Source organism: Equus asinus, chromosome 3, assembly GCF_041296235.1.
Source record: "Equus asinus isolate D_3611 breed Donkey chromosome 3, EquAss-T2T_v2, whole genome shotgun sequence".
NCBI lineage: Eukaryota > Metazoa > Chordata > Mammalia > Perissodactyla > Equidae > Equus > Equus asinus.
Window position 1 is genome coordinate 20,320,395 of NC_091792.1, and position 14,921 is coordinate 20,335,315.

General features: G+C 42.1%; 1 non-coding gene across 1 annotated transcript; it reads right to left on the reverse strand.

Annotated features, from left to right (window-relative positions):
- Window positions 1–3,747: 3,747 nt before the first annotated feature.
- On the reverse strand, window positions 3,748–3,810 carry LOC123284885 (U7 small nuclear RNA). The gene has a single exon (XR_006526326.1). It is a non-coding gene; the product is annotated as a U7 small nuclear RNA (small nuclear RNA).
- Window positions 3,811–14,921: the final 11,111 nt, after the last annotated feature.

Genomic DNA, 14,921 nt, shown 5'->3' on the forward strand with positions numbered 1-14,921 from the left:
GGCAGTAGACGTTCCCCATTGTTTTCTTATGCTTTGTAGCCCTAAGGGCCCCACACTGGGCTCCCCATCCCCCACTCCCCACCCCCCCACCCACTGACCCTACCCCCTCCTTCCCCCCCACCCCCGGGGAGGAGTCTAAGGATAACAGAATGAAGCGTGCTGACTTAGTTTAATTCTTAAAAGTATTCCTGAAGGTCTGGAGCACTAAAGCTCTCCAGCAGAATGCATCACAGTATCAAATTTCTCTACAAATTTTAGATAAATTACAGGAATTGGGAAGATGTTCAAGAGCGTGCAATTAACTTTTATTATTCAAGATCAGAATAAGCTGCTTAAATACTTTTTATTATTGGAAGTTCAATTTGTACTTATCTCTAAACAAGGAATGCCAGGGTCTGCCAGGCACATTGATGGTAATAGTCTGCTTACTTTCTAGAGAGAATCCTTTTTCCTCCACCCCACAAAAAATGCTGGATAAAGAAAGTCACAAATTTATATCAGTCTGGGCAGTTTGAGCTATGAGTTGGTTTCATCAAGGCTAGCAAAAATGGCTGAATGCCCGGATAGTGCGATTGTTATGAATAGTGGGAAAGTACAAGTAATGTAAAAAAGAGAGGTAGCCCCCAAAGGGAGGTATTATGCAGATTAAGTCCCCAGAGCCGCCATGGAGATGACCTCCAGGGAGTCTTGGCCCTTCCTCCCCATCTTCAGCCCCTAACCCTTCACTTTCCGTAACTCTCCTAATACAATGAAGCAGGATGTAAAACGAAGTCTATCAGGAGGCACTGATGTGTTTTAAGCTCCTAAGAGAATTTCAAGGAGAAACAGACTAATACCTCAGGGCCAATGCTTCCCAGGCTATGAGCTGATCCTGAAGCCAACACCTAATTCACAGAGAAGTTTCAGCTCCTGTCACAGGAGCATTTTAAATCGGAATATGGAAGTGCCTGAGATCCCCTTTTCCCATTCTTTGGGGGCAATACTCTCCAATTCCAGACCTGTTAGGAGAGTTTGCACTGTTCCCTCTTAGGAGAGTATGAGAAACCATGAGAAAAATAAGAAGTAGTGCTTCCCTACCAGAAAGATTACAGGTCCTCTCAAGTGCATCCTGATGAGGAAAATGTATGACTTTGGACTTATGGGCTCTATAAAAGGCCAGAATTACTAGAGAGTGAAGGTTTAAAAGTACATCTTAAAGAATAGCAAATGCATTCCATCTGAGGGGTAATTTTAATGTTTGGGTGGGCATTGGTACTATGTATTAGATATAGTCCAAAACAAAAACACTTTCTTCTTTAATATGCCACATTTGGCTTCTAATGTTATTCTGTCTCCGGGAACTGGATTCTGAGTTTTACAGATCTCCCTGCAAAGTCCATGCCTCCTAGCTACCCCCAGCATGACACAAGCGCTCTGCTGTCTGGATACGTCAGGATCACAGGAAGAATGCCCTAGCATCCAAACCATTACGGGTAAAGAAGATTTTGGAAATCAGCTAGCCACTGCAGGGGAAGCAATTGAAGTTGTTAACTTGTTTTCTTCCAACACATAAAAGGGCATTTCCTTTGTCCTCAATTGACCAAAAATTGCTTTTAAACACTCAAGCGGGAGCAGTTTACAAATGGCCAGTGTGCTGATGGTAGTTATCAATTTGAGTCCTGTTTCCCAGGTTGGAGAAGCCTGTGTGTGCAGTTGCCTTTCTGAAGGCTCACCTCCTGCAGAGGTGTTGACGGGAAAGAGGAGGAAGGAAGAATAATGCGAGCTGCTTTCACCGGGAAGCGTCAGATCATTTCCCTTTGTCTCCGCGCCTGTTTGGGAGATTTTGATCCAACGTGCTGTGGTAAGAAGAAACTCTCAACATTACAAAAAAAAAAAAAAAAAGAGAGAGAGAGAGAGAAAACCCAACTTTCATTTTCCTCCTAAGAAATGGAATTTTATTTCTGGATGACAAGGGCCTTGGAAGGCCATGGCATGGTATATGAGTGATCCTTTCACAGCTATGGAACATCAGTAGACTACACATCCAAAGTATAGAGGTAGCTCTTAAAATATTCAGCCAAAGGAAGAGTTTAGAGAGAGCAGAATGTCTTTAAGGAACTATGTGAATGTTATTGAATCTTTCAAATAATGGTGTAACCTCTGTGAGAGCAACAATCTTCATGAGCTGTATTTATACAGAGCTGGGTTCACGGAGATCGCCCAGCAGGGTCTGGAGATGCCGGGCCCCTTGTTAGCCGTTTATCTATTATTCGTATTGTCCCACACATGTTATCTACTTTTTCTCCAATCCCCTGGATACTCAGCAGAGATGCTATAAAAATGTCTGTAACTTAATCTCCTGCCTGGTATCACCTAGGAGTACAGGAGTACAAGGGTACAGTGGCAGGAGTTAACTAAGCTCCTAAAGACAGGTGCTGTGGACATAGAGGTACAAGTTCCTGGAGTGACACTTCCCTTGATGACGAGGAAAAAGAAAGCTGAAATCCCAAAGTGCTTGCTGACATTTGCCACGCACATAAATTGATGAGTTCGTTGTTAAGGGCCTTTCTGTTTAACGAGAAATCAAACCAAAGACCCTGGTGTCATAATTTATTCTCCTGCAAAATGTTGTGACCCAGAGGTTCCAGCCATAACCACAGAGGAATTGGAGGTTGGTAAATGACTCTCCGAATCAAAACTTCAAAGACATAGGAGGGGCAGAGGGAAGAAAATGTATCATTAATAAACAGGATGAGGCAAGTGGGCAAACATTCACCTATGATGTCACCTGCTTCTATATGATGAAATATTACACAGCCAGATTCAGAACACTATGTGTCATAGGATCCCATTTTTCATTACTTCAGCAGTGTGAGATACTAAATTAATGTCACATTATTTTCAATAGTTGAATTAAACAAAAGCCCAATTCTGTCTATTGCAAGGTGGGGATGAGTGAAGCACATGGTATGGACGGACCATGGTTTACCCCACTACTGCCCGTCAGTGGGCACTGGCCTCGGTCCCAGTTCTGTAAACAGTGCTAGAACGAACATCCCTGTTCATGGAACCTTACATAGTGAACCTTTCGTTTCTTTTTTTAAGTTATAGACATTTCAAACATACAGAAAAAAACAAATGATAATCCAAACACTGAAGTAGCCAACATTTGTTTTTAAATAATTGTAAACATTTTGCCATATTTACTTTAGGCTTTTTTTTAAATAAGGTTAGAATTATAAAGACCTCTTTATTCCTCTTCCATTCCATTTCTTTCCCTCCATAACCACGATCTTAAATCAGCTATATATTGTTCCCATCCACATTTTACTATGTATATATATTTCTGTGTAACTTCAAAATTTCTATGACTAGGCTCATACTCTAGGCTTATACTTCTGCAGTTCAGTTTTTATTCAACGTTGTATCTTCTAAGACATCCACACTGACACATGTAGAGCCAATTCTTTAATTTTGACAGAATGACTCTACCACAGTTTACTTATACGATAATTACTTATAAAATATAATGTTACTCATATTCTTTCTGATTATTCACTACTATAAACCGTGCTTCATTAATCTGCCTTACACATGTCTCCTTGAAGTTCTACTTGGTATATATTCCCAGCTGTGAAGTTGATGGGTGAGATACTGTGAGTATTATCAACTTCACATGATATCGCCAAATTTGCACCGATTTGCACTTGTAGAGTGCATAAGAATTCTCATTTCCCCACATTTTTACCAATTTTTTCTTTTTCTGGGGAGGGCTTCTGTTGAGGACCAGAAAAACCTGCTAGACAAATTTTAGAAGAGGTGTTAACACTTACCACTGCTTTTTAATCTTTGTCACCTTGTAATAAGAAACAATATCTCATCATGGTTTTTATATCTTAGATTTCCAGTGAGTTAAGCATATTTTCAAACATTTATTGACCATCTGCTTTTCCTCATCTGTAAATTTATATCCTTTGTCCAATTTTTTTCTCTTAGGTTGGTTGTCTTTTTCTTATTGATTTGAAAGAATTCTTTGTGGTAGATTGAATTATATGAAATTGCCATTTGTAGGTCAAAAATTATTGAATATTGGCAATTTCATTTAGAAAAAACAAGTATTTCTGGATATTAATTTTTTGATCATTATATGAATGGCAGCTATCTTCTACCAGTTTATGACTTTCAAATGTGTTTAGGACATCCTTTGGCATGTAGAAGTAAATATTAGTATAGCCAATTTATCAATATTTTCCTTTAGGTTCCATGCTTTTCCTTTGTCTTGTTTAAGGAATCTTTCTCTACCCCCATTCCATGAAGAGATAGCTCTCATATTTCTATGATACAGATTTCCCAGAAGTAGGATTTCTGGATTAAAGGATGTATGGATGTTTGTTTAAATTTTACTTAAATCTCCGATACCAGTGTGTTAGAATATCCCTTTCAAAAAAACCCATCTATCTAAGGAGTGAGAAGGAATATATCATTGTTATTTTAATTTACATTTCCCTAACAACCAGTGAAAATAAAGCCTCTTTTTATGGGTTTAATCATCATTCGGATTTACTCATCTGTGAATTTTCTATTCATATTATTTGCTCTTAAATCTGTTGCATTGTTTATCTTTTTCTTATTAATTTGTAGGAGTTATTTGCATTTTACTGATAGTAACCCCTTATCTGACATGTCTATGCCAATTTTTCCCTAAGCTAGCATTGCTATTTTAATTTTATCAATTGTATGTCTTTCTATGCCAAAATTTTTATGTTTTTACATATCAAATATATTCATCTTTTCTTTTATCACTTCTAAGTTTCTTGTTTTGGTATAAACTATGTAAAGGTCTCTCTGATCCCTAATTTATACATTTAGTCTCCTATAATTTCTTCTGAGATTTTGTTTGTTTGTTTACTTTTGAGTATTTAATCTCTCTTGAATACATTTTAGTATTTAGTGTGAGATATATGTGCAAATAGAAAATAATTTTTGCATCACTGGCATCCTGATACGTAAATAAAATCACATCACATTACATCATATCACACATATGTTACAGGTTTGATTTGCTCCACAGCACATAGGTAAAAGAGTCATCATGTCTTTATCTTTCCAAATCCATTTCAATAAGACTGAGTCCCCTCCAACAGGGTTGTTGGAAAAACTAACCTAAGTCATTTTTCAGGGAGCTCCTTTCACCCACTGGGATCACAAAAGAACTCTAGGGCCTAGGGGTCAAAGATAAATGGGGACGAAGTCCCTGGTTGTCAGGCAGCTGGGTTTATCTCTGAGCACTTGGTCTTCCGGCCTGTGTAATCCATTTGTGGGCTGGCAACTCCTCTGACAATGTCTAGCTCTTCATGCACAAGTTTTGGCACTGATATCTTTGCTGAGACTCCCACTTGGGGTGCTGAGTTCTTGGCCTGCCTGGGCACGCACAGCCATCGCTACTGGAACTCCTACCAGCTCCTTGCTTTAGGAACCTACAACAGCCCCATCCTACTGTCTTCTGGAAAACAACTCTCCCTCTTTTGTCTCCCAAAGGTTGGGTCCCTCTACCTCCCTACTTTCCAAGTTCACAGCCTTGATCCCAGCTTAAATTCTCATCTTGGGGCTTGAAAAACAAAAAATATGTTAACAGTAGGGTACTGAGGGGTGAAGGTGCAATGGGGTGAAGTGAAGAGAGTCTAGAGTTTATGAACAAAGTCCTGGCTAATCATTCTCTGGGCAAGAAAGCTCACTCCCATCCACCTCCCAACAGCTCGCCTCCCATCCACCAAGAATGAAGAACATGCTTTTTCTAAAATAGCAAAAGCTTAATAATGTGGTTGAGTTTCCCTATCCTGCTGTATTAAATTGTCAACAACTCATATATTATAGCATATCATATTATATGTTATTTACACTCATATTTATAATATATATTTTAAAAATATATAACCTAATATATATAAATATATATTATCTAGATATATAATAGATTAACATATATAAAGATCTGGAAGGATGTATACCAAATCTTTATTGTGGCTATCTAGAGGCTGGAAACTGTGAAATCTTCTATTTTTTATTTTTATATCTTTTGAATTGTTATTTTTTATCTGTGTAGTTAGAAAAATAAATATATTTAGGAAAATATCACAAATGTTAGAAAGAATGTTGGCAGCAAACAAAAACCTTCTAAACCAAATTTACAAAAGCTTTCCAGGTGTTTATTATCAGCAGCACCGTTTTCAGACACTTAGTGGAAGGGAACTATGATGACTGGACAGTGGCAAAGGAGAGATGCCTTCCAGATTCTCAAAACGCTGTTAGGCATAACGAAGAGATCCCTGGATCAACAGTTTAAGAGTTAGGCCATTTGGGTTTTTGTCCTGGCTTTGCCACAAAATAACTGTGTAATTTTGATAAGTCTCTTAAACTCTCCTGATTCTTTCCTAAAACTAGACAATCTCCAAAGTCTCTTTCGGCTATAGAATTTTATAATAAATATGATTTAGAGGTTCTTAGATGGCAGCTGTGACTCTAGTTGCAAGTATCATAGTGTCACCAGCCATAAAACATCCAAACTAACTTTCTTCCTTGAAAGGGTAGATGTGCTGGCCTGCCAGTCCTTCAGCCCTGCCTGATTTGCAGTGATCACTGAACCGAATGCTTACAAGAGCTTTTGCCTAGAAAATGCCTCACTGACTGGAGAGCTGAGATTTTGCTCCTAGTATTGTCAGGAGCAAAAAACAGACTGCCACCAGACTCAACAGCTGGGCTGGTTCCTTCTGGGCAGCCTGCCAGCATGTGAGCACAGGGACGCGTTTGCTGGGCCCTGGGATCTCCACAAACATGCTCACCTCTGCTCACTTTCTCTCCTTAGGCCCTCAAGGCCCGAGCAGCTGTGTGACTTGTGTCCGGGTCACTGGGAGAAGCTGTCTCTTCTCCGTGGGGATGGTTCTGAGACACTACTCTCCAAAGCTAATTGCATATCTGTAATAGATTTGTTCTCAATTTCTACCTTTTAATAGTCTCACTGAGCTCTGCCCTGGGCAGCACTAATGGTTTTAGTCTCCTACCCAAGCTAATTGAGTAGTTCCTCTCTACAAGGTAGAAGAAAGATCTATTTCCACCTTTCCAACACCAATCCCAACCAACCTTGCTGTCTGCCTTTATAGCTGGGGCTTCTTAAAAATAGCGTTTTGGAGACTAGACTGAGGATGGCAAAAGATAGTGCTTTTCTCCATAAGAGAAGCAATAGTTGTTTATCCCTAAAGATGAAACTGCTGTTATGCCGGGTGGTTTGGACTAGAAATTATTGAGTTTGGGGATTGCGTAGGGTCTCAATGTCACATTATCTGACTAAATTTCCATGTACTCTTATTGGCTCATATTAAAGTATCAATATATAACCTGCCCCAGTTCTTGCTGACCAATTCAGCTTATAAGCATAGTCTTTTAATTCATTAATCAACAACCAACAGGTATTTACTGAACGTCTGTGCCCTGTTTAATAGTGGATGAAAAGATAGAATGTAATGTGATTCTAGAGGAGCTTTCATTTATTAAAAAAATTTTTTTTAATATATTTTTTTCTCCCCAAAGCCCCAGTACATAGTTGTATATCCTAGTTGTAGGTCATTCCAGTTCTTCTGTGTGGGATGCTGCCACAGCGTGGCTTGATGAGCACTGCTAGGTCCGTGCCCAGAAACTGAACAAGTGAACCCCAGGCCGCCAAAGCGGAGTGCGCAAACCTAACCACTCAGCCACACGGCCAGCCCCTAGAATAGCTTTTAGAGTTAGAAATGCCTGGAACCTAAAATGATAAAAGATTCAGTCTCATTTAAACACAGAAATGTGTTAAGCATAAAGTTAAGAAACTAACCTTGTCATTTCTCCTGTGCTTTTGGTGAGTTTTGACGATGGATGTGAGTATTAATGGATACACATTGTATATGTTGCATACTCAGGCAAACCATGGTGTTCTTTGAGGCTACGGCTATGAGAGCCTTAGGAATGGGGAACAAGGAGTATGGGGAGATGGGGTCCTGCGTGCGTTTAAATTATGAAAACTCAAAATCTATTTCTCTCAATACATAGAATCATTTTAATTGTGCTGGTGATTCCTCCCGACATTTCACTTGCTGAGGGCATGTCTGAGAGAGTGTGACCTGGGAGACAGGCATAGCTGAATTACAATGTATAGACTATTCTGAGTAGAAATGTAACTTTGTTTCTCTATAACTGAATACAACTTAGCCCTCGAATCCTCATTTCCGGTAAGCAATGTAAGCATATTGTTATTTCAAGAAAACTCAGTCACTCCTAGTTTAATACTTAGTCTCTTTGGTTACAGATTTACATACAAACTGCAGGATTCTCCCCCTGACTATCTTTCTTCCTTCCGCTCAGAGGAGGCACAAGTTACAGGTCTTGTCTGCGTGCTTTTCTCTGGTCTTTACTGACCTCAGTTTTGAGGTGTGACTTCTCTCTAGTTTTTGGGCATTGTGACAGCATCCCAGTGCCGATCTTGGCAATGCAGGCTCCAAGTTCACACTCTACATGCTGCGCTTGACCCAACCCAGGCCTCTTCTGGTCCACTGGCCCTCTCAGCATGTCTGCATCCTCCCTGGGGGACCCAGGAACCCTCAGCTACCTTCCTCCACTACACGAGGGAGTGCAGATATGGAGTGGGGGCAGAGTGAGGCAGGTGAGGCTGCTTTCAGACCCATCCCCACAGACACCTGGATACAATGGATGCCTTTGACTCAGTGGTTGGGAGCTGCAGGGCATTGGAATTACTGGAAGCAAATGTAACTCATCAGTTACTATTTCAAAATAGTCTACACATTGATCTGCTGTTCTCTGAACCTGTCCCAGTTTATCAGATGCTGAACGCAAGTCTCGTGTTTTAAAGATGTGTTTTTATCAACGGTATTGCCCCTAAATGCAAGTCAATCATTTAATTTAGTGCCTAATCAAAGCCAGGGGAAATGGTGGCTGAGTTAGATTTATTCAGACATGGCATGTGTTGGTTTCCAGCATGGTGCCCTCCTAAGGGAATTTCAAAGTTACTCTTGCTTATTCACAATTTTCACCCTATATTCTGATCTTATGAATGTTTTATTACATTTTGAAGTTGTAACTCCACAGAACTTTTCCCTGCTCTGTGGTTAATTACTTGATTGCTGAAAGAGGGTGCCATGCCTAAAAGAGAACTAATGACCACGGAGTTCTTACAGCTTTGCCAGAGGCAGAATTTCTCCGTGGAGTTTACAAAAACCCATTTAAGAAGCCCAAAGATGTTTGACCTATACCCACATGCCGGAGGGCAGGGGCCCACCTGGCTTCTCCTCTAAATCCCTAGCCTGTAGCATTGTATTTAGCACATATTGGATGCTCAGCATTGTTGTTGAATAAATGAATAAGTGCATTAACAAACCTCCAAACAGTAGCTTTCTACCAAAGGGACATAGAATGTGCTGATTATTGAAGAGAAATAGCTCAGTTTGAGCCCAGCTAGTGGGCTTCAAAGGGAGCTACTCATCAGACAACCTGCGTGCCAGAGGTACGGACCTTTAGGTTGACCTGATTACAAAAAAAAGGGAGGAAATAGCATATTTTACACATACCCCTGGATTGGACTGCTTCCTTCAAATGTGTGAGCCAGGCAAACTCCCGTGACGCCTGGCCTTTTGAGTTTACATTAAAGAGTTCCATTTACTTCATACAGAATATTCTGTGGTGCCTGTTAGAATTTCAGCCAACTCAACCCACAGAAATATAGACATAATTCTTAGAAAAGGCCTCTGAGTACCTCTAAATAGCTCAAGGTGTGGACGGTCCTCCGTAAACTCTCGTTCAAAGCCATATTCATGCTTATATGCCAGGTATTTTTTAAAAGCCTACTTATTTGGTTACTTGACCCGCAGATGTTTGAGGCAGCAAACCTCAGAGGGACAGGAAGGCTGCTGAGGTGAGCACCCTGGGCACAGGAGCTGTGGCCAGTGAAGGGAGAGGCGGTAAAACGAAGGCCCAGACATGGAACCGCAATCCTGCTGGTCGTGGCAGTTTTCCCAGCCCAGGTTCCTCTCTTTTGGAGGTACCCTTTCTCTTCTCTATGTGGTCCTGCTGTCATCGCTCCAAGCGTAATGCCCCCAACCCCAACCACCCCTGAGGTGAGTGCAGAAGTGAGACTCAGCCCCACTTAAAACATGGACAAGCCGGAGCCAGTGTTGGGTGCAAGACACTCCTGAATGATATGGCGTGGAAGGATGCTAATGTGGGCTGCTGATGGCCTTTCTCCACCACATGGAGAGAGGCCCATTTGGAGGTTCTTTAGGACAAGCAGCCATGAGAGTTAGAAAGAGGTGTTCTGATGTCGCCAGGCCCCGGTGCAGTCCTGAGGCCTTGGTCCCTGTTTCCTAGCTGACATGAGATTTTTTCCCTAGGCAGTCTGCAGTAGCTCTTGACATTTACACCTAATAGCCTGAGTGTTTCCACGTCAGGTACAGCGCGCCGGCTTCGGGCTCCTCAGAAACCTGCTTCGACCCACCCCCACTGCTTGCGACCATCTCTCCCTGGCAGTGGCGCCTGCCTCTCCTCTGTCCTGACTCCTGCCAGCATCTGGCACACTCTGCTCTTGCTACCCCACGCCTGGAACAACCTGCTCCGCCAGTCCTACCACCTCCTCCTCGCCTGCCCAGGTCACAGAATTTTTCCAGGATGCCTTCAGTCCGCAGTCATTTTCACCTTCTCTAACTTCTTCTGCACTTTTTGCCTTAACTTCATAGTTAGCAACTTGTTACATAGTGCCTCTTTCCTCTGTCACTCCTCAACCCCTTACTCTGCTTTATTTTTATTTATAACACTTAATACCCCTTGACATATTATATGTATGTGTTTACAGACATACTTCGGGGCTTTTTTGTTTATTATCTTTTTGCCCACTAGGATGTCAGCAACACAAGATCAGAGACTGACCCCAGCACCCAGAATAGTATCTGGCCAATGGTAGATGCCCAATTAGTATTTGTGAAATGGATTAGTGCTGTGCTGCTCTCTGATTATCAATAGAACACATTGAGAATTACATTAAAGTGTGTCTTGTTTGGCATTTCCTCTTTGGAGACTCCATAACAATCGGTTTGTACTGCTTTGATAGAGAGAACTCACTCAGCCAATGTCTTAACTTTATCCCTCCACTAACTGTAACCTTGAATTCTTACTCGTCTTTGCATTCTAGCTGCTCCTTATACAGACAGTTCCTTCTCCTATTAGGCCCTATAAAGAGTTAGCCTGGTTTCCTGGGTGTGGAAATCGCCAGCTAGTCTTCATCTATGCTGTCGACAGAACTTTGTTTTCTAATTCTTCTGTGTCCCCAAAAGCACCACACACACAGAGAATTGATTCAAAAAGCCTCATAACTTGCTGGAATGATCTAAATGCACGCACTGAGGACATCAAGGCCCAGTGCATTGCAGTGACATCAAATACACAGAAGACCATCAGAGAAAGCTGACTGGTTTCCCTTCCTCTGCACAGCAAGGCCTGAGAGGTCCTGAGGACCGCATACCTCAGCGAATTTGGACTAAACCGCCAGCATGCACAGGCATTCCAGATCCGTTTCTCTCACATCTCCAACACCATCATGCTAGTAACCACCAACCGCTGGTGAGCACTCGCCATCATGCCAGGAGCTGATTTAGTGCTTTGTGTGCATTTTCTCAATTAACTCTTCCTTGAGATACGGACATTATTATCTTCCTCTTGCACAAGTGGAAACTCAGGCACAGAGAGGTTAAGTGACTTGACCAAGGCCACAGAGTGAGTAATTGCTGGGGCTTGGGTTCGAACCCAGGCCAACTTCTCCAGAGCCTGCCTACACGCTTAATCTCTCAGCTCTGTTGCCGCCGTGTGATCTGGTTAACACATCCAGTGATGAAGGCTCTAGCAGCCAGATTAGCTTCCTGTTTAATGTCTAATCCATAAAGATAATATTATATAACGTGATTAGAAGTTAAAAAAACAAAAAACAGCCTATAACTGAGTGCCTCTTTGGCTGCAGTTTGCAGGGAACACAGGCTACAATGCGCCACCTGAACCCAATGCTCCCACCATCCACACGGCCATGATGACCCAGGCCTATCGATGTCTGAAATCTGCTGCCCAGTTCTGCGCTTGTGATTTTATAATGACTTCCACATGCATTAGCATCCCATTAACGGGCCGGCATATGAGAACAGTTGTCTTATGAAGTGAGGGGATTTTTTTTTTCTTTTCTTTTCCATTAAAACCACAGGTCTACGGAATGAAAACGCTCAATCTAATGAGTGTAACCTGCAAAGTAATTTCATGGGCTGTAGTACTTTGATGGCAATAATTCTTGGATGTCAAAAGGATAAGGACACAGTTTTCTGCTTCTGATTTTATTCTGAGAAAATGATGGTATTGAGCTATCCAGAGAGTGCCCCTGTAGATTAATTCCAGTTTTTCTTTTGTAGAGGAGATTTAAGGGAAGTCTTAATCTGCTTCATATTTAACTGTTATCTCCACACTATGAATTAAAAAAGGAAAGCTGGACTCTGGTCTCACCTCCCCTGACTCCTGAGGGCAGGTACGGAGGGGCTGAGAGCGGCTCTAGGTCTCTCTGGTTTAGCACCCCTTGCTGACTTTCCCAACATCTGCTTCTTTCTAGTTTTCATTCCAAGAACCTTATATTAACATGTCTAAAATGAGCAGTCCTTGTTCTATGATTTTTGAATGCCTTTAACATTTTCCTCAGTTACTTGTTGTTTGTCATGAAACTCAATCAATTCTGAATCCTTTCAATATCTGCAATCTTGGAAATTTTCTGCATCCTCTAATTGTTTTCTCCTAAATCCATGCTCAAGGAGGGAAGAGAAGTAAAGAGCACTTAATCTGCCTTCTCTTCAGCTGGTAAAAATTGCTGTGGAGTACTTCCCCTGATTTCCCTTCTCCTCTCTCTTACTCTTCTCCCTTCCATTTCCCATCTCCACGCCTTTTCCGAATCCTCTTTTCCCTTCTCCTGTCTCCCTTTGTCAGACCAACATCTGAGATGGCAGGCAGGGCAGGAAGAGTTCAGGAGGTGGGGGAGTGGGAGTCGGGGCAGCTCCTTCTCACCAACCTGCCACATCTCCCTGGAGCTTCCGAAATACAGTTGAGGGTCATTGATCCGAGAACTAATCATCTAGTCAGTCTAGATAAGAAAGGGTAGGAAAATTCTATAGAAATCTACAGCTTTGGGTTTCTGGCATTTCCAACCTGGCAAAGTTAACAGTCCGGTGAATAGTGGCTGTGTAAGTACAGGAGAAAGCCAACCACACAGTGAGCAAGGAGAACATCTCTGTATGTTACGTCCTGTCCTTGGTTTCTATGCACTCTCCCTCCAGCACTTTTTTCCTCCTGTGTCTTACCCTAGAGGCAAGTTTCAATTCTAGAGTCTCAAACCAAAACGCCATAAGGGGGCCATTTTACGCTTTGTCAATTGCAAAAAAAAAAAAAAAAATGGCAGCTCTTCGGGGAAAGAAGAGCCTTCCCATCTTTTCTTTATTCCCTGCTCTTCACAATCACGATCATCAGAGCAGCAGTGGTGACCACTTGCTGAGTGTCTGCTGTGTGCTCACTGTGGGGGTGCCGAATGTACATTCAGGGGCAACAGAGCCCCTCGAACCATGGGGACCAAAGCCAACGTGCTCCAGAAAGGTGCTTTCCAAACTGTGGGTTGTTTAGTCAATATGAAATCACTCTAGTTGTGGAGAACGGCATTTTAAAAAATAACGAGAATGGAATGGAATGGAATGGAACAAAAGAGGAAAATATCAGGATATTGCATGTGGTAGGAGTAAGTATTGTTTCGTGAAAACTTGGTTTTAGTTAAATACTCACATCTCTATCTGTCTAAAATGGAGAGTGTGACAGGGCTTACTGGGGGCTCGTGTACATTTCCCAGTCTCCTCCACAACCAGCCTTGTGGCCCAGGTCTGGCTGTGGGAGTACGTCCAGAGGGTCACATGCCACTTCCAGATACAGCACATCAAACACTCCCACGTAGGTTCCTCCACTCTTTCTTCCTTCCATGTGCCAGCTGGATGACACCAGAACGACCTTGAAGCCACAAGATGTCAGAGCCACACTGTGGAAGCAGCTTGGGTCCCTAAGTTGTCATTTGGAAGAGCGCCACCCCCTAGCGTCACCCGACCAGGGACATCAGCTTGGGGCTTTGTGTGAATGAAAAATAAACTTCTATTATGTTAAGCCAGATTGTTTCACCTACTTCGTGAGTGTGTGTGTGTGTGTGTGTGTGTGTGTGTGTGTGTGCATGCGTGTGGCTTATGCTATAAATGTGTATTTCTTAACGTAGATTTTAGTTTAGATTTGCAAGCCACTGCTCTGGACAGTGTGTTTCAAATGTGGTCCCGAATCACCTGCAGTTGAATCCCTCAGGCTCCTCATTAGAAATGCAGGTTTCTGAACCCCGCTGAAATCTGCTGAGTTAGGATCTCGGTGCCGGGGCCCGGGAAGGTTTAACACGTTTAACAAACTCCATGGATGAACCTTATGAACACTCAAGTTTAGGAGCCACTTTGGCCTCAGCATTAATAGAAACATATTTTCTTGGCAACCCTGGGCCTGGTTAAATCCACCAAGCTTTATACCTATTTTCTTTGGTTGCTGTCCAAAGCCTGCGTCTCCCTATTGCACACTCTATCTAGGCTGTATAATTTTATCACAATAATGCTCTGTACTGACTCACATAATCCTTTCCTAAGAACACCTCCCACTCCTTCTCTTCTTCCTAAATACTCTGTCCTCTAAAAAGCCTGTTGTGCAATTAACAACTCCTCTGTCCCTACAGCCTCTTCCTTGAACATTTTGTTAACCTCTGTTTCTCCTCTGAGTTATCTGTTCTGCTCTCCCCTCGAATGGGAGCTGTTCATTTC